At 41.6% G+C, this 19,440-nt stretch overlaps 1 protein-coding gene and 1 pseudogene across 2 annotated transcripts in view; one reads left to right on the forward strand and one right to left on the reverse strand.

The window, feature by feature from the left end:
* ASIP (agouti signaling protein) overlaps positions 1-19,440 on the reverse strand; it is an 80,788-nt gene that overhangs the window by 44,359 nt on the left and 16,989 nt on the right. The gene's annotated exons all lie outside the window — the stretch shown is intronic.
* On the forward strand, positions 9,785-10,828 carry LOC112632649 (annotated as a pseudogene). Its single transcript, XR_003121426.1, has one exon. The product of XR_003121426.1 is annotated as an exportin-T pseudogene (transcript).

Genomic DNA, 19,440 nt, shown 5'->3' on the forward strand with positions numbered 1-19,440 from the left:
TTTTTTTTTTTTTTTTTTTTTTTTTTTTTTTTTTCGAGACGGAGTCTTGCTCTGTCGCTCAGGCTGGAGTGCAGTGGTCGGATCTCAGCTCACTGCAAGCTCCGCCTCCCGGGTTCACGCCATTCTCCTGCCTCAGCCTCCCGAGTAGCTGGGACTACAGGCGTCCGCCACATCGCCTGGCTAGTTTTTTGTTATTTTTTAGTAGAGACGGGGTTTCACCATGTTAGCCAGGATGGTCTCGATCTCCTGACCTCGTGATCCACCCGTCTCGGCCTCCCAAAGTGCTGGGATTACAGGCTTGAGCCACCGCGCCCGGCCGGTTGTGCAGTTTTAACCAGGATTAGGCCAGTGTGGGAGCCACAGAGGCCACTCCACCACACTTTTTTTTTTTTTTTTTTTTTTTTTTTTGAGACGGAGTCTCGCTCTGCCACCCAGGCTGGAGTGCAGTGGCCGGATCTCAGCTCACTGCAAGCTCCGCCTCCCGGGTTTACGCCATTCTCCTGCCTCAGCCTCCCGAGTAGCTGGGACTACAGGCGCCCGCCACCTCGCCCAGCTAGTTTTTTGTATTTTTTAGTAGAGACGGGGTTTCACCGTGTTAGCCAGGATGGTCTCGATCTCCTGACCTCGTGATCCGCCCGTCTCGGCCTCCCAAAGTGCTAGGATTACAGGCTTGAGCCACCGCGCCCGGCCACTCCACCACACTTCTAAGTCATTTCATTAGAGTCGCCTCAGAAGTCCTGGTGAGACAATCCCAGGAACCCTCTTTGGCTGTCTTACTTGATTTTCTCAAGCAAGGATTCTGCTAGACCCCTGAATCTGAGTACTCCTCCCTTTTTAGCTCCAGTCCCCACAGAGCCATTTAAGAAAATGTACGCAAGTTTCTGATTCATTACTATGTTATAATGGCTATTCTTATAAATGCTTTTGACGTCTATAAGCCTCAGAGCCACTCAGAAGTCCTGTTTGGGCCACTCTCCTGGCACACGAGAGTCCCTCTTTATGGCCAGTGGTGCAGAATGGCTTTCATCGGAGAGAACAGACTGGCAGTCTTAAGGCTTGGTGTGGTAAAGTCACATGGATCCTGAGAAGGCATATGCACAGACGCCAGCTCAGTCATCCCAAGGAGACAGCTCATCTTTCCATAAGTATTTCTCAATGGGTCTCCTGAGTAACTTTTGCATTACCATCACCTTAGAGCTTGTTAAATAGTCCTGGCTCCCACTTCAGATCTGCAAAAAAGGATCTCAGAATCTAGGGCCTGAAAATATATATATATATATATTTTTTACAAGTTTCTCTGCATGTTAGGCTTCTAAAATGACACCTGTTCTACATCTAGTTTCAGAGTTGCTCAATGCTGCCCTCAAAGCAATGATTCTGAGGCCAGGGTCCTTACTGGTTTTTCAAAAGACACTCCACAGTTCCGGATCCCTAAACCACAATGGAAAACACCTAAGCCCTGGGCTACTTATTAGCTGTAGATCGTAGCAGCTACAGCCTAATCCTCCTCCATCAGTAGCCTTTTTTTTTTTTTTTTAAATTATCCTTCCTCCCTGTAGCCTTCCATTGCCAACTCAAATTCTTTTAGGTTTTATGAGCTGTAACTGTGTATTTTCCATGGCAAAAACTGGTATCCTAGAGCTAAAGATTCTTTATATCCACATGCCTGGTCAATCTTTTCTTTTTACTTATTTATTTATTTTTGAGATAGGGTCTCACTTGTTGCCCAGGCTGGAATGCAGTGGCACAATCACGGCTCACTGCAGCCTCTATCTCCCAGGCTCAAGCAATCCTCCCACTTCAGCCTCCCAAGTAGCTGGGACTACAGGCACATGCCACTACGCCTGGCTAATTTTTGTATTTTTTTAAGGGACAAGGTTTTGCCGTGTTGCCCAGACTGGTCTTGAACTCCTGAGCTCAAGCAATCCATCCACCTTGGCCTCCCAAAGTGCTGGGACTACAGGTTTGAGCCACTGTGCCTGGCCTAATCTTTTCATTACAATATCCTTTGCTCTTTTCTTTCTATTCCTTCTGGCATGCCCTAGAGATCTTTACTGCCAGAATTAGGCTCACACACACCTTCCTAGTCTATATGGTTCCAGTTTTCTCTTTCTAAAATCTTTTCCACCTACTTTCTGCTCAAAAACCTAAAAGGACTCCTGGTATCATCCATATCAAGTCTAAATGTGTCTGTTTTCCAGGCCCTTTATAACCTATCCCATTTTGCTTATTAGACTTTACTTCTAACTATTCTACATATGTTTTCCATTTATTGCCCACATATGTGTCCTGCTGATTTCAACCCATGGGTCAGATTCATCTCAGTGTCCCTGGAACATGATAAAAAGAGGCAGGGTAGGGCCCAATAAATGCAAGCTGACTGAGTCAACATTTGCCATTTGTTTCCCTTTCTTTTCTTTTCTTTTTTTTTTTTTGAGACAGAGTCTTGCTCTGTTGCCCAGGCTGGAGTGCGGTGGCGCCATCTTGGCTTACTGCAAGCTCCGCCTCCCGGGTTCATGCCATTCTCCTGCCTCAGCCTCCCAAGTAGCTGGGACTACAGGTGCCCGTCACCACACTCGGCCAATTTTTTTGTATTTTTAGTAGAGACGGGGTTTCACCGTGTTAGCCAGGATGGTCTCGATCTCCTGACCTCATTGATCCACCTGCCTCAGCCTCCCAAAGAGCTGGGATTACAGGCGTGAGCCATCGCGCCGGGCCCTGCCATTTATTTCCCTTTCAACATCCTCTTTTTATATTCCACATATTCTTCAAGTCCCACATTCTGCTTGAAGACCTCCTCAGTTTCTCCAGCTCTTATGACCTCCTCCTTCACTGAAGAAAAAAAAAATTAAAAATAAAGGAAGGAAAGAAGAAAGAAAGGAAGAAAAAAATTCCCACAATGGGCTTTTGGAGCGACAAAAGCATAGGGAAGAGAAAGGAAGATTAATAGTCTGATAGCAAACACTCTTTAGTTATTCAGGAAATACGTCAATCATGAGTCACTAACTTTCTATGGTACCATATAATCTGTATTATTCTGTTTAGAACACATATACTGTCAGTGTTCCGTGCTAAGCATGTGAAATGAATTCATTCTGCCTCCCTATGTCAGTTCAGAAGTAATTGCTTCCTGCTTCCCTGATTCCTCGTGTTGAGTTAAATGCTCACTTTCCATGGTCTCATGACACCTTGTTCTTACTTTTTTTGTTTTTTGAGAGAGGATCTCGCCCTGTCATCCAGGCTGGAGTGCAGTGGCATGATCTCGGCACACTGCAACCTTTGCCTCCTGGGTTCAAGCGATCCTCCCGCCTCAGCCTCCCGAGTAGCTGGGACTAAAGGGGCATGCCACCATACCTGGCTAATTTTTGTATTTTTTGTAGAGACAGGGTTTCATCATGTTGCCCAGGCTGGTCTTGAACTCCTGGGTTCAAGTGATCTGCCTGCCTCGGCCTCCCAAAGTGTTGGGATTATAGGCGTGTGCCACTGCACCCGGCCCCTGTGCTTACTATTAACTTAATCTCTTGTATTAAAAATGCCCATTTATTAGTCTGATTCCCCCTTAGACTTTGAGTTTCACGAGAGAAGGTCCACGCTTACTAGTTTTTTTTAAAATCTGTTCCTTTTACAGGTGTATCAATTCTATACGTGTAGATGGCACATAAACCATCTCTGAAGTAACTAGACTGTAAACTTTGGAAAATAATGATCATGTTTTGTAATATATATATATATATTTTTTGAGACAGAGTCTCACTCTGTCGCCCAGGCTGTAGTGCAGTACCATGATCTCGGCTCACTGCAAGCTCCACCTCCCAGGTTCACCCCATTCTCCTGCCTCAGCCTCCCAAGTAGCTGAGACTACAGGCACCCGCCGCCACACCCAGCTAATTTTTTTGTATTTTTAGTAGAGACGGGGTTTCACCATGTTAGCCAGGATGGTCTCGATCTGCTGACCTCGTGATCCGCCTGTCTTGGCCTCCCAAAGTGCTGGGATTGCAGGCGTGAGCCACCACTCCCGGCTCATGTTTTGTGTTTTTTATCTTTATATTCTGGGTTCCCAGCTCAGTGCTCAGGTGTTCAGAAAGTTTGTGAATGTTAACATTTCTGTGCTCTGTTCCTTTCACCACTCACAAGCAACCTTGCACTTGCCCATCAAAACCTAGTAACTGAGCACTTTTATTCTAGTAAGTGCTTATACGGTGTTATTCACTGAGATTAATGCTGTTGACCACTGTGAGAGAGAAACAGTAAGCAAATTTATTAATTATATTTTGCTTGGAAACTCTATAAAAGAGTGTGTTTAAATAAGAACTTCTGCCTCTCTTTCCTACTTTCAGAGAATAAGTTTTGGAGCCAGGCAGAATTAGATATGAATCTTGGCTTTGCAAATACACTAGCTCCTGGCCTTGGGTATGGCCTTTTGGGATATTAAATTAAAGATGGAGATAACAATACCTGTTCTGTAGGATCATTATGATGATTGAATGTGTAAAGAGAGAAAAGGTGTTTAAGCACCACACTTGGCACATAACAAGCATCCACAAAAGTTAGTTTTTACTCCTTGATTCTCTCCTTCCTCAAGAGGATCACTTGGATCACCTCTTTCCACACAGTATCTAGTGTATTACATGACATTGTCTAGTTTAGCCTAAGGTTAGGCTTCCTTTTCTTATACTACCTGTTTCCCAGGAGCTTTGAGTCTATATTTATATACATTTGAACATGTAATGTGTACATGTTTGGAAGTCTATACAACTGCCCATAGTGTTCATCTGTATACAAGAGCCATAGGTTTCCAGCTATTCTCACATTTAGTTTGAGAAACTTCAGAGGGTTACGTTAAAATTGCTGAAAAGTGGCCAGGTGTGGTGGCTCACGGCTGTAATCCCAGCACTGTGGGAGGCCGGAGCGGGCGGATCATGAGGTCAGGAGATTGAGACCATCCTGGCGAACACGGTGAAACCCTGTCTCTACCAAAAATACAAAAAAATTAGCCAGGAGTGGTGGCGGGCGCCTGTAGTCCCATCTACTCCGGAGGCTTAGGCAGGAGAATGGCATGAACCCGGGGGGGTGGAGCTTGCAGTGAGCGGATATCACGCCACTGCACTCCAGCCTGGGTGACACAGCGAGACTCCGTCTCAAAAAAAAAAAAAAAAAAAAAAAAAAAAAATTGCTGAAAAGAACACACATGCTCCTTTCCCCTTGCTACTGCCATCTCCACCAGCCTGATTCCCCCTGTTAAATGACAGCACTGTGAAAAATTCCTGGGATTAAGCTAGGGTGAACAGATTCCACTGTCAGTATCTAAAAGCAAATAGGAGGAGTGCTCCCCAGAAGTATCCAGCTATAAGATCTGCATGCTGCTATTGCTCAGTAATAAAAAATGATAAATGGGTGATGCCACTTTGCCTCAGTGGGACTGGATAAAAGTAATGAACAACGCTGTATTTTTCCCAATCTCTCCTTTTTAGAAGAGAGTGGTGAAGAAATGGTAGATGTACAAGGCACCCCAGATAGCCTTAGTGAACAGCTCCAAATATCATATCCTGTCTGTGGCCTCTCTCATCCAAATCTGAGGGTTTGTGGGAGTTTTTCATCCTCATAATGCTGAAGCCAAACCTCCATGCTCGCATTTTCCCAATTGTCTCCAAAATCATCAATAAAGTCTGAACATATTTGCCAAAACAAAGTTAATTTTAATGAACTTAATATTTCTAAAAATGTGTGTCAAAGAATTCCATTTTTGGCAAAGGGTGCCTAGTTGGTCTTTTTCAGACATCTTGCTGATAACGATTACAAATGCTGAACAAATTAGCACTTTTTAAAAACACCAATTTGGAGGTATAGAAGAACAATCAAAGCAGTGAGAATTTGCTAGTTCAAGATCTGGAGAAAAAGAGAGGTCAAGAAAGGTGAGACTGGTATTTGGGGACACTTTACCCTGAAGATAATTGCTGATTCCAAAAGCAAAAGTAGCACTGAGAGGCTGAAAAGAGCTTTCGGCAGGTTCCCAGCCAGGATTGATGAGACAAAAATTGTAGTAAAGTACCTGAAAAGGAGGAAGGGTCCTGGTAAATATCCCCAGGATTTCTTTTTCTTTTTTTGAGATGGAGTCTCACTCTGTCCCCCAGGCTGGAGTGCAGCGGCGAGATCTCGGCTCACTGCAACCTGCGCCTCCCAGGTTCAAGCGATTCTCCTGCCTCAGCCTCCTGAGTATCTGGGACTACAGGCACCCACCACCACGCCCAGCTAATTTTTGTATTTTTTTTGTAGAGATGGGGTTTCGTCATATTGCCCAGGCTGGTCTTGAACTCCTGGGTTCAAATGATCCACCTGCCTCGGCCTCTCAAAGTGTTTGGATTACTGGCGTGAGCCACCGCGCCCAGCCTCTCCAGGCTTTCAGCTGGGACCATGAAGCCTCCACTCTAGGGATAAGGGCAAACTGGGAATAGACCAGCTCTCAAAAAGCCCAGCTTTGACTTCCTCAGACACTTATTAGATGAAAGTTTCAGCCTCTAGCCTGTTCGCTTGACAGAAACAAAAGGAAACCCTTCTAGAGAGAGGTAACATCATATAGAACCTCAACTCATCTCTAGAGCTCAACAGGCTTTTTTGAAGAAATTGACAACATGGTTCTAAAATTTAGATGGAAATGCAAAGGACCTAGAATAATCAAAACAACATTGAAAAAAGAACAAATTTAGAATATTTATACTCACAAGTTCAAGATTTGCCATAAAGCTAGAGTAGACACATACAGATTAATGGAACAGGATCAAGTCCAAAAATAGATCTACACATATATAGTCAACTGATTATCAACCAAGGCATCAAATCAATTCAATGAGGCAAAGGAATGCCTATTTAACAGATGTGTGAAAAAACTAGGTATCTCTATGGAAAGACAACTCTGACTCCTATGGCATTCCATACAAAAAATTAATTCAAGATGGACCGTAAACCTACATTAAAAACTAGAACCATAAAACTTCTAGAAGGATATCTTTGTGACTATGGAGTAGATGGAACTTTCATAGGTAGAATATAAAATGTACTAGCCATAAAAGTAAAAATAAAATATTGGACTTCAAGAAAATTAATTTTTTTTGCTTATCATAAGACACCATTTTGAAAGGAATAAGTAAGAAATAGGAGACGGCCCCAGCCCGCGGGCTAACGCGGGCACTCTCCATGAGACTGCTGGCGCCAGCGCCTGCCAGCGCTGCACCGGCCTGGGGAGCTCGCTTCCCGCTGACTCAGCGGCGACCCGCGGCGGTGTTAGCCGCTCTTGCGCTCTTTCCTTTCCTGGGGCGCCCACCCTGCCCGCTTGCTTGCTTGCCAGCCTGCCTGCCCGGCGTCACGCAAGAGAAGGTGCCAGGGGACGCGGAGCGACGAGGGGCGCGCAGTCCCGGCCAGCTCCGTCTCTGGCGTTGGCGCTGCGGCCGTGGCGAGGACTGCGGTGACAAGGACGAGGGCCGCTGTCCCTGCTCTCTGCGTGCCGCTCCGCTGGCTGACCATCTGGAGTGCAGGCTGGGAGGCCAGATGGAGTGATAAGGAAGATGTTTACGAATTCCCCGGTGGGATCAGAGGGCACGCCTGTTATAACCAGAAGACTCCAAGTATAGCAGCAAGGACGGATGAACAGGCTCTATTAGGGCTAAATCCAAATGCTGATTCAGACTTTAGATAAAGGGCCCTGGCCTATTTTGAGAAGTTAAAGATTTTCCCAGATGCCTGGCAGGTGTGTGCTGAAGCTCTAGCCCAGAGGACGTATAGTGATGATCATGTAAAGTTTTTCTGCTTTCAAGTACTGGAACATCAAGTTAAATAGAAATATTCAGAACTAACCACTGTTCAACAACAACTAATTAGGGAGACGCTCCTATCACGGCTGCAAGCTCAGAAGCTGAATCCCCAACCAGAGAAGACCTTCATACGAAATAAAGCTGCCCAAGTCTTCGCCTTGCTTTTTGTTAACAGAATATCTCACTAAGTGGCCCAAGTTTTTTTTTTTTTTTTTTTTTTTTTACATTCTCTCAGTAGTGGATCTAAATCCAAGGGGAGTAGATCTATACCTGTGAATCCTCATGGCTATTGATTCAGAGTTGTTGGATCGTGATGTGGTGCATGCATACATCAAAGGAGGCTCGTACGAATACTCTCATAAAAGATACCATGAGGGAACAGTGCATTCCAAATCTGGTGGAATCATGGTACCAAATATTACAAAATTATCAGTGTACTAATTCTGAAGTGACCTATCAGTGCCTTGAAGTAGTGGGGGCTTATGTCTCTTGGATAGACTCATCCCTTATAGCCAATGATAGGTTTATAAATATGCGGCTAGGTCAGATGTCAATAGAAGTTCTATGGGAAGAAGCATGTGACTGTTTATTTGAAGTTGTAAATAAAGGAATGGACCCTACTGATAAAATGAAACTAGTAGAATCTTTGTATCAAGTATTACAGTCTGCTGGGTTTTTCAGCATTGACCAGGAAGATGTTGACTTCCTGGCCAGATTTTCTAAGCTGGTAAGTGGAATGGGACAGTCATTGATAGTTAGTTGGAGTAAATTAGTTAAGAATGGGGATATTAAGAATGCTCAAGAGGCACTACAAGCTATTGAAACAAAAGTGGCACTGATGTTGCAGCTACTAATTCATGAAGATGATGATATTTCTTATAATATTATTGGATCTTATGATTATCTTCATATTTTGAAACAGCTTACAGTGCTCTCAGATCAGCAAAAAGCTAATGTAGAGGCAATCATGTTGGCCGTTATGAAAAAAGTTGACTTACGGTGAAGAATATAACTTTGAAAATGAGGGTGAAGATGAAGCCATGTTTGTAGAATATAGAAAACAACTGAAGTTACTGTTGGACAGGCTTGCTCAAGTTTCACCAGTTACTGCTGGCCTCTGTTCACAGAGTTTTTAGTTCTACACTGCAGAATTGGCAGACTACACGGTTTATGGAAGTTGAAGTAGCAATAAGATTGCTGTATATGTTGGCAGAAGCTCTTCCAGTATCTCATGGTGCTCACTTCTCAGGTGATGTTTCAAAAGCTAGTGGTTTGCAGGATACGATGTGAACTCTGGTAACATCAGGAGTCAGTTCCTATTAGCATACATCTGTGACTTTGGAGTTCTTCGAAACTGTTGTTAGATATGAAAGTTTTTCACAGTTGAACCTCAGCACATTCCATGTGTACTAATGGCTTTCTTAGATCACAGAGGTCTGTGGCATTCCAGTGCAAAAGTTCGGAGCAGGACGGCTTACCTGTTTTCTAGATTTGTCAGATCTCTCAATAAGCAAATGAATCCTTTCATTGAGGATATTTTGAATAGAATACAAGATTTATTAGAGCTTTCTCCACCTGAGAATGGCCACCAGTCCTTACTGAGCAGTGATGATCAAGTTTTTATTTATGAGACAGCTGAAATGCTGAATTTTTTTTTTTTTTTTTTTTTTTTTTTTTTTTTTTTTTTTTTTTTTTGAGATGGAGTCTCGCTCTGTCGCCCAGGCTGGAGTGCAGTGGCCGGATCTCAGCTCACTGCAAGTTCCGCCTCCCGGGTTTACGCCATTCTCCTGCCTCAGCCTCCCGAGTAGCTGGGACTACAGGCGCCCGCCACCTCGCCCAGCTAGTTTTTTGTATTTTTTAGTAGAGACGGGGTTTCACCGTGTTAGCCAGGATGGTCTCGATCTCCTGACCTCGTGATCCACTTGTCTCGGCCTCCCAAAGTGCTGGGATTACAGGCTTGAGCGCCCGGCCAAGAATGCTGAGTGTTAATAGTGATACCCAGCAGAATGGAGACAAGCCTTAATGAGTAATCTGTTGACTCCACTAATGGAAAAGTTTAAAATTCTGTTAGAAAAGTTGATACTGGCACAAGATGAAGAAAGGCAAGCCTCTCTAGCAGACTGTCTCAACCATGCTGTTGGATTTGCAAGTCGAACCAGTAAAGCTTTCAGCAACAAGCAGACTGTGAAACAATGTGGCCATTCCGAAGTTTATCTGAACTGTTTACAGACATTCTTGCCGGCCCTCAGTTGTCCCTTACACAAGGGTATTCTCAGAAGTGGAGTACATACTTTCCTTCATCGAATGATTATTTGCCCGGAGGAAGAAGTTCTTCCTTTCATCCCATCTGCTTCAGAACATATGCTCAAAGATTGTGAAGCAGAAGACCTCCAGGAGTTCATTCCTCTTATCAACCAGATTACGGACAAATTCAAGATACAGGTATCCCCGTTTTTACGACAGATGTTCATGCCCCTGCTTCATGCACTTTTTGAAGTGTTGCTCCGGCCAGCGGAAGAAAATGACCAGTCTGCTGCTTTAGAGAAGCAGATGTTGCGGAGGAGTTACTTTGCTTTCCTGCGAACAGTCCCCAGGCAGTGGGATGCGCGAAGTTATAGCAAATCAAGGTGCAGAGAATGTAGAAAAGTGCTGGTTACTGTTATCCAAGGAGCAGTTGAATATCCAGATCCAACTGCACAGAAAACATGTTTTATCATCCTCTCAAAGTTGGGAGAACTCTGGGGAGGTAAAGCTGGACCAGTGGGATTTACTGATTTTGTTTATAAGCACATTGTCCCTGCATGTGTCCTAGCACCTTTAAAACAAACCTTTGACCTGGCAGATGCACCAACAGTATTGGCTTTATCTGAGTGTGCAGTGACACTGAAAACAATTCATCTCAAATGAGGCCCAGAATGTGTTCAGTATCTTCAACAAGAATACCTGCCTTCCTTGCAAGTGGTTTCAGAAATAATTCAGGAGTTTTGTCAAGCACTTCAGCAGTCTGATGCTAAAGTTTTTAAAAATTACTTAAGGCCGGGCATGGTGGCTCACGCCTGTAATCCCAGCACTTTGGGAGGCCGAGGCGGGTGGATCATGAGGTCAGGAGATCAAGACCATCCTGGCTAACATGGTGAAACCCTGTCTCTATTAAATATACAAAAAATTAGCCGGGCGTGGTAGCAGGCGCCTATAGTCCCCAGCTACTTGGGAGGCTGAGGCAGGAGAATGGCATGAGCCCCGGGGGCAGAGCTTGCAGTGAGCCGAGATTGCGCCACTGTACTCCAGCGTGGGTGACAGAGTGAGACTCTGTCTCAAAAAAAAAAAAAAAAAAAAAAAAGAAAAAAAATTTCTTAACGGTGTTCTTCCAGAGAGCAAAGCCCTAAGTACTGGATTTCCCTGTGTCTACTTCATGATGAGGAATTCCAGTTAATTTATAAAGAAGCGATTTTTGTGTGCCATTCACACTGCTCTTTTTCACATTGTTTTGAGCTTATTGCAGTATATGTTTTGGGATTTTTCTGTAAAATGGGTGTAATTTTCCTAATACAGGTATGAAACAACAAAAGAAGTTGCCTGCATGCCAGTCCAAATTGTTCTGTATAAAGATGCTCTTAAAAGACACAGAGTTATCCTAGAACCTTAACTCTTTTTTATTTGAAAATTTAAGTAAAGTCCTTTATAAAGACCACAGCAGTGGAAAACTGTACTTTTAAAAAAATTGCTGAATATAAAACGTTTGAAAATTTTCTTTATGTGTGAAGACACATAAAGTATGCGGGGAATACAATAAACAAAACTAAGTTTTTATAGATAGACATTTCATTTGTTTAAACTGTTTCAATGCCAATATGTATTCTACAAAAGAGAATGGTTTTAGGCTCCAGTGTTATATTTTTTATATATATATAAATTTTACGTAGTGAAATCTAAAAAAAAAAAGAAAAAGAAAGAAATAGGAGGAAGTTCCTCTAATATATGTATCTGGCAAAAGAGCATAGAGCATATAAACAACAAGTCAATAATAAAACATAAATGGGCCAGCTGAAAAATGAGCAAAAGACTTGGACGCTTCACAAAACATAAACAAATGGTCAATAAGGATATGAAAAAAAAATGCCAGTCTTCTTGGTCTTAAGACAAATGTAAATTAAAACCTCAATATGATACCACTAGACTGGCTAAAATATAAAAGGCAAACAATACCAAATATTGGCAAAGATGTAAAGCAACCGGAACTCTCATAGGAACATAAAATGGTACAAATACTTTAGAGAACTGGCAGGGCTTTTTAGTGTGTTTTGTTTGGAGACAGGCTCTTGCTCTGTCACCCAGGCTGGAGTACAGTAGCATGATCATAGCTCACTGTAAGCTTAATCTCCTGGGCTCAACTGATCCTCTCACCTCAGCCACCTGAGTAGCTAGACCTACAGGTGCCATCGCCTTATCTGGCTATTTTTTCTTTTTATAGAGATGGGGTCTTGCTATGTTGCCCAGGCTGGTCTTGAATGGCAGTTTCTTATACAGTTAAATATATACCTATCCTATGGTCAGCAATTTCATTCCTACATATTTACCCAAGAGAAACAAAATGCATGTCCACAAAAATACTTGAACAATAATGTTCACAGAAACGCTATTCATAATAGCTCAAAACTGGAAACAATCTAAATGATTATCAATAGGAAAATGGATAAATAAATGGTGGTATACAACGAAATATTATAACTGCTAAGAATGAACTACTGATATAAGTAACAACATGGATGAATTTCAAAAGCATTATGTTGAGTAAAATGAGACAGATCACAATAATACATAATGTATGTTTCCATTTATATTAAGTTCTAGAACAAGCAAAACTATCCATTTTAGTCCTTTCAGTATTGTTATAGCAGAATATCCAGGACTGAGTAATTTATAAAGAAAATAAGTTTATTTATTTTTATTTTACTTAAAAATTTTGTTTTCATGTAAGAAAAGATGTTTATTTAGCTCATAGTTCTGCAGGCAGGGAAGTTCAAGGACATGGCCCTGACTTCTGGCAAGGATTTTTGTGCTGTGTCATAACTTGATAGAGAAGGTCAAAGGGGAAGCACACATGTATGAAGACAGAGAAAATCTTTATTTTTTTGAGATGGAGTTTTGCTCTTGTCGCTCAGGCTGGAGGTTGCTCACTGCAACCTCTGCTCACTGCAACCTCCACCTCCCAGGTTCAAGTGATTCTCCTGCCTCAGCCTCATCAGAATTGCTGTTGCTGTCCATATGTCTAACAACATTCTGATCAAAATCACTTGGGTAATTGCTAAGAAGTTTCAGACTTTCTCTATAGCTGTCCTCTTTTTCTGAACCCTCAGCAGAATTGCCCTTAATGTTCTGTTCATGGCAATACAGACTTTTTCAGTATTCACTTCAAAACTGTCCCAGTCTCTACCTATGACTCAATTCCAAAGCCACTTTCACATTTTTCAGGTGTTGGTTATAGCAACACTCCACTTTCTGGCATCAACTTTCTGTCTTAGACTGTTTTGTGCTGCTATAAAAGAATACCACACACTAGGTAATTTATAATGAAAAGAAAGTTATTGGTTCACAGTTCTGGAGGCTGGCAAGTCCAAGATAGAAGGGCTGGCATCTGGTGAGGGACTTTTTGCTATGTCATAACATGGTAGAAGGCATCACATGGCAGAAGGATAAAGAAATGATGGAGGAGAAGGAGCAAGAAGGGTGAACCCACCTTGCAATAATGATAGCAGCATTAGTCTATTCACAAGGGTGGAGCCCTCATGGCCTAATCACCTCTTAAAGGTCTCACCTCTTGACACTGTTACAATGGCAACTAAGTTTAAAGTGGGTTTTGGAGGGGATAAACATTCTAGGAGGATTCTTGCTTATAGTAGTGTGCCAAGCGCTGACTGGTAAGTCCTACACTCACTCAAAAGCAGTGCTGGAGTTGGAAAATCTTAATTTTGCAACCATCATAGTAAGAATTGATTCAAGTAAGAATCATCAATACATGCAAGATATATGCATCTTCTTAAACTATTTCGCCTACAGATTGCTTATTAGTTATAAGGGTAAAGTATGGAAATATCTCAATGGAGTGATCAAAATTAATAAGGGCAGGTGGGAAAACATCAGATAAACTCAAAATTAAAAGAATGCTATTGCTGGGCGCAGTGGCTCACGCCTGTAATCCCAGCACTTTGGGAGGCTGAGGCAAGTGGATCACGAGGTCAGCAGATCGAGATCATCCTGGCTAACATGATGAAACTCCCTCTCTACTAAAAATACAAAAAATTAGCCGGGCATGGTGGCAGGTGCCTGTAGTCCCAGCTACTCAGGAGGCTGAGGCAGGAGAATGGCGTGAACCCGGGAGGCGGAGCTTGCAGTGAGTTGAGATTGCGCCACTGCACTCCAGCCTGGGCAACAGAGCAAGACTCTGTCAAAAAAAGAAAAAAAAGAATTCTATCACACAAAAGAAGAATTGTTTTTTCCTCAAAAATGTCAATGTCATAAAAGACAAAGAATAGCTGAGGAACTGCTCCAGATTAAAGGAGACTGTAATGAAGGAAAATAAATACTATATAAGACAATATTGGGTTAATTGTTAAAATTGTAAAATAGACAGTAGCTAATGTATTGCATCAATATTAAAATATACTAAAAAAGTTTATAGAAGTGACAACTGTATCATGGTTACTTACGATAATATTCTTATTCTTTGGAAATTCACAATGAAATATTTAGTAGAAAAGGGTCATAATGTGTATGTATGAAATTTACTCTCAAATTGTATGTGTAAAAAAAATTGTGTGCGTGTGCATGCATGTGTGTGCACATTTGAAGAAAGAGAGAGTGAACACACAGGCATAAAATAATACAGCAAATGAGACAAAGTATTAACAATCAGAGACTGGGTGTATGGGAGTTTGTGCAATTTTTCTTACTAGTCTTGCAACTTTTCTTTAAGTTTTGAAATTATTTACAAATAAAAATTTAAAGAATAATCTATTAGGAAAGTTTAATAATAAATTAGACTCAGCTTAAAGCAAAATTGGTGAAATGAAAGAAAATTCAGAAGAAAATACACAGACTTAAACATGGAGTTATAAAATGATGAAAAATACAGAAAAGAATGTGAAAGTCATATAGGACATAGTAAGCAGTTATAATCTTAGAAGGATAAGAGAAAGAAAATGGGACACAAGCAATATTTGAGAAGACAATTACTGAGAATGTACCAAAGCTTTATATACTTGATATCTTTATCTGGTTACAGATTCAAGAAATGCCACAAAGACCAAGCAGGATAAATGTACACCTAGGCATATGACTGTAAATCTATAAAAAGCTAAAGACTTGGAGAAAAATCTTAGAAGTAGCACAAGAAAAAAGCTAGTTTACTTGCAAAAGATCAAAAAGTAAGACTGACTGCTAATTTCTCAAAGGAAACAACATAAGTCAGAAAATAATGGAATGATATATTCAAAACGAAAGAAAATAACTAAGTTAGGATTCTACATTCAGCAAAAACATTTTTTCATAAATGAACGTGGAAATAAAGACAATTTCAGACAAATAATACCTGAGAAAAATTTGTCACCCATAGACCTATATTAAAAGACATGCTAAATGGTATTTTTTAGGCAGAAAGAAAATTATCTCAATGGAAGCACAAAACTGAAAAAAGAAATATAGAACAACATTAAGTTAACAAAAGTGGGTAAATCTTAATTAATGATGATTGTATAAAACAACAGCACTGACAACAATAATAACAACATTTTGTAGAACTTAAAATATATATAAAATGAAAATATATGGCAATGAGGCTGGGCACAGTGGCTCACGTCTGTAATCCCAGCACTTTGGGAGACCAAGGTGGGTAGATCATCTGAGGTCAGGAGTTCGAGACCAGCCTGGCCAACATGGTGAAACCCTGTCTCCACTAAAAATACAAAAATTAGCTGGGCATGGTGGCACAGGCCTGTAGTTCCAGCTACTCAGGAGGCTGAGGCAGGAGAATTGCTTGAACCCGGAAGGCGGAGGTTGCAGTGACCCAAGATTGCTGCCACTGCACTCCAACCTGGGTGACAAAGTGAGACTCTGTCTCAAAATAAATAAATAAAATAAAATAAAATAAAAATATATGGCAATGAGAACACAAAGAGAATGCGTATGTACACGCATGTGTGTGTGTGTGTCTGTTGGGTGGTAATTGAACTTAAAGGGTTTTAAGGTCCTTGCATTGCCTGGGAAATAGTAAAAGTTTCTATTTGATTCATGATGTAATTTCCAGGGCACCCATTTTAAAGGATCACGTCCTTTTTTTTTTTTTTTTTTTGAGATGGGGTCTCACTTTGTCACCCAGACTGGAGTGCAGTGGTGCAATCTTAGCTCACTGCACCCTTTGCCTCCCGGGCTTGAGTGATCCTGCCACCTCAGCCTCCTGAGTAACTGGCACTACAGGCTCATGCCACCATGCCTGACTGATTTTTTGTATTTTTTGTAGAGATGGGGTTTTACCATGTTGGCCAGGCTGGTCTCAAACTCCTGAGCTCAAGTGATCCATCTGCTTCAGCCTCCCAAAGTGCTGGGCATGAGCCACTGCACCTGGCCTTCAGGGTGCCCAGTTTAAAAAAAAAAATTGTGTATAACTAATAAACTAATAGGGTAAATAAAATTAAAAATTAATTAGTCCGGGCCGGGCGCGGTGGCTCAAGCCTGTAATCCCAGCACTTTGGGAAGCTGAGGCGGGCGGATCACGAGGTCAGGAGATCAAGACCATCCTGGCTAACACGGTGAAACCCCGTCTCTACTAAAAAATACAAAAAACTAGCCGGGCAAGGTGGCGGGCGCCTGTAGTCCCAGCTACTCGGGAGGCTGAGGCAGGAGAATGGCGTAAACCCGGAAGGCGGAGCTTGCAGTGAGCTGAGATCCGGCCACTGCACTCCAGCCTGGGCGACAGAGCGACACTCCGTCTCAAAAAAAAAAAACAAAAAAACAAAAATTAATTAGTCCAAAATATGGAAAAAAGGAAAGGAAATGAAACATAAAACAAGTGGGACAAATAAAAACAAATACTAAGATGATATATTTAAGTTCAAATAAATAATTACATTAATGTAAATGGGTTAAAATTAAACATTGTCAGACTGTGCCTTACTTTCCTATGGCTACTATAACAAATTACCACAAATTTAGTGGCTTAAAACAACACAAATTTATTATCTTACAGTTCTGGAGGTCAGAAGTCCAAAATAGATTTCATAGGCTAAAATTAAGATGTTGGGAGGGCTATATTCTTTCTGGAGCCTCTAGGGGAGAATCTATTCCCTGCCTCTTCCAGCTTCTAGAGGCCATCTTCGTTCCTTGCCTCATAGATCTTTCCATCTTCAAAGTCAGCAGTGTAGCATCTTTAAATCTCTCCCTGGCTCTGACTGTCTGCCTCCCTCTTTCACTTATAAGGACACTCAGATAATCCAGCATAATCTCCCTATCTCAAGGTCCTTCATCACATCTGTGTAGTGCCTTTTGCCAGATTAGATAACATATTCACAGTTTCCAGGGATAGAACGTAGATATCTGTGATGGTTAATTTTATGTATCAATTTGACTAGGCCATGAGGTACCCATATACTTGGTCAGACATCACTCTAGGTGTTTCTGTGCGGGCGTTCTGGATGAGATGAGCATTTCGGTCATCAGACTGAGTAAAATAAATTGCCTTCTGAAATGTGGACATACCTCATACAATTAGTTGAAGGCCTGAACGAAATAAAAGGCTGATCCTCCCTCAAGTAAAAGATAATTCTCCTGATAAATGGCCTTCAAACTGGAACATCGGCTCTTGCTGCTTCTACAGCAGCTTCTGGACTTCAGACTCAAACGAGGACATCAGTTCTGCAGATTTAGAACTTGCCAGCCTCCATAATCATATAAGCCAATTCCTTATAATATATATGTATATCTTCTTCTGTTTCTTTGCAGAACTTAGACTAACACATCTTGGAGGGGGGCATTATTATGACTACCACAGACTGGATAACAAAATCCAATTCTATGCTGCTTATAAAATATACCCCTTAACTATGAGATTTAGATAATTTTAAGTAAAAGAATGGAAAAAGATATAACCTAAAAAGACAAACCAAAAGAAAGCTGATGAACAAATATCGGACAAAGTAAACTTTGAGGCAAGAAGCATTACTATAGATAAAGAGGATTCTGCATAACAGTAAAAAATCACAGCTGGGCATGGTGGCTCATGCCTGTAATCCCAGCACTTTGAGGGGGCCAAGGCAGGTGGACCACTTCAGGTCAGGAGTTCAAACCCAGGCTGGCCAACATGGTGAAAACCCATATCCACAGAAAAATACAAAAATTAGCCGGGTGTGGTGGCATGTGCCTGTAATCCTGGCTACTTGGGAGGCTGAGGCAGGAGAATTGCTTGAACCTGGGAGGCGGAGGTTACAGTGAGCAGAGATTGTGCCACTGCACTCCAGCCTGGGCAGCAGAGTGAGACTTCACTCAAAAAAAAAAAAAAAAAAAAAAAATCAGCTCAACAGCAAGATATAACAGTTCCACATGTATTTGTAGCTAATAATATGGTCTCAAAATATATAAAGCAAAAATGAACAGAACTACAAGAAAAATAGACAATTCCACTTTTTAAAATGTGAGATTTTAATATTCCTCCCACAGTAGGCCGGGCGCGGTGGCTCACGCCTGTAATCCCAGCACTTTGGGAGGCCGAGACGGGCGGATCACGAGGTCAGGAGATCGAGACCATCCTGGCTAACACGGTGAAACCCCGTCTCTACTAAAAAATACAAAAAACTAGCCGGGCGAGGTGGCGGGCGCCTATAGTCCCAGCTACTCGGGAGGCTGAGGCAGGAGAATGGCGTGAACCCAGGAGGCGGAGCTTGCAGTGAGCTGAGATCCGGCCACTGCACTCCAGCCTGGGTGACAGAGTGAGACTCCGTCTCAAAAAAAAAAAAAAAAAAAAAAAAAAATTCCTCCCACAGTAATAAAGAGATAAAAATATTTAATGCTGTAAAAGACTTAACATAATTTGCAAACTTGACCTTACTGAGTTAATTGAACACTGCTCACCAATTGCAGAATATATATTCTTTAAAGTGTGTATAGAACCAAAATAGAACATGCACTGAGCCATACAGCAAGTTTAAATACATTACAAAGGACAGAAATCATACAAAATATGTTCTCAACACAGTGGAAATAAAATGGAAATCAGTAATAGAAAATTAAAAAGTCACTATGTAGATATAACAAAGATAATAAGAGAATATTCTGAATATCTCTTTAGAGAACCTGAAAATTTAGATGAAATGAACGAATACCTGGAAAAATGCAAACTACCTAAACTGACATAAGAAAAAAGAGAAAATCTGAACAATCCTTATCTGAAAGAAATAAAATCAGTAATTCAGTTTTTAAATTAAAAAAATTTTTTTTGACAGGATCTCACTCTGCTACCTAGGCTGGACTGCAGTGGCGTGATCTCAGCTCACTGCAACCTCAACCTCCCAGGCTCAAGTGATTCTCCCACCTCAGCCTCCCAAGTAGCTCGGACGACAGGTGTGTGTCACCATACTCAGCTAATTTT

Source organism: Theropithecus gelada, chromosome 10, assembly GCF_003255815.1.
Source record: "Theropithecus gelada isolate Dixy chromosome 10, Tgel_1.0, whole genome shotgun sequence".
NCBI lineage: Eukaryota > Metazoa > Chordata > Mammalia > Primates > Cercopithecidae > Theropithecus > Theropithecus gelada.